Here is a 1,178-nt window from a genome sequence, read left to right on the forward strand (position 1 = left end):
CGGTTTGCGACCGAGACCATCGATATATATATATATATATATATATATATATATATATATATATATATATATATATATATATATATATATATATATATATATATATATATATATATATATATATATATATATATATATATATATATATCTTACACTATCATTTAGTGGTTTGTCTTACAAATTTGAATTATTTACTTAATTTGTCTTAACTAGGCATACCTAATGAGCGTCAAGCTGATACAGTAGATGTACAGAAGAGTTTATACACAAGGTAAATATTGATAAATTTTAAGTTTTCCTTTTTTTAGGGATACATGTAGTGTTTTGGGAGAAAGGAATTAAATTATTTAAATTAGGCCTAATAGTTTATTTCTCTAGCTTATGTTTCACTTAAAAGAACTTAAATTTTTCCCCCTTTATCACTAAAGCAAAACTTTATAGATATCTATGCCATGATTCATCCCATTCAATCACTTTTTTCTTGTTTTGTTTTGATGTATTAAACAAGATTTTTTTTTTTTGCTAATGTTATTATTTCAGATGGATTTTTAAGAAAATCATTTTGTTTTGTTTCAGGAAGTGAAAAGTGATGTGAAAGGCAACTAATACTTCCATCTACCATAGTTAAACAAGAATCTGCAAATGGCGATAATTGCAATAATCCTGATATATTCATTTTTGGCTTTAAATGCAATTGTCAGGTTTGATAAATAAATTATTTCGCAAAATTTGATGTATTTGGTTTTCTTACTGTGTACATAAGATGCGAGTGATTGAAAGCTGAAAAGTGTAGTATGTAGTTATAGTATTCCAAACACAATTTGACATTAAAACAGTTGAAGCCCTTTAAAAAAAAGAAAAAACTAAAAATAAAACAATCTAGGAATGCTGTTTCTATTAGCTGAGCACATATTTGTAAAATAACTTAATTGTTTACCAGAGAATACTGTGACCCAGTTTGTACTCCAGGCAAAAAGTGCCTATGTTTATTATTATTAAGTTAAAGAAAAGTATCAAACAAACAGGATAATATTAATAATAAAGACCTCCACACTAGAGAAGTATGGAATGAGTGTTGCATGGAATCCAAATCAACTTTGATGTTGCTAATAGCTATACTGGCCATAATTGGCCTACATTGACCTTTTGCTGAGGTAGGCAATTGTTTTTGTTTAACT

General features: G+C 26.7%; 1 long non-coding RNA gene across 1 annotated transcript; it reads left to right on the plus strand.

The window, feature by feature from the left end:
• The first annotated feature begins 208 nt into the window (after window positions 1-208).
• LOC131931698 (uncharacterized) lies at window positions 209-733 on the plus strand. The gene is made up of 2 exons (XR_009384323.1): window positions 209-271; window positions 577-733. It is a non-coding gene; the product is annotated as an uncharacterized LOC131931698 (long non-coding RNA).
• The last annotated feature ends 445 nt before the right edge of the window (window positions 734-1,178 follow it).

Source organism: Physella acuta, unplaced genomic scaffold (genome assembly GCF_028476545.2).
Source record: "Physella acuta isolate Inbredline_101_S28 unplaced genomic scaffold, ASM2847654v3 ptg002010l, whole genome shotgun sequence".
Lineage (NCBI taxonomy): Eukaryota > Metazoa > Mollusca > Gastropoda > Physidae > Physella > Physella acuta.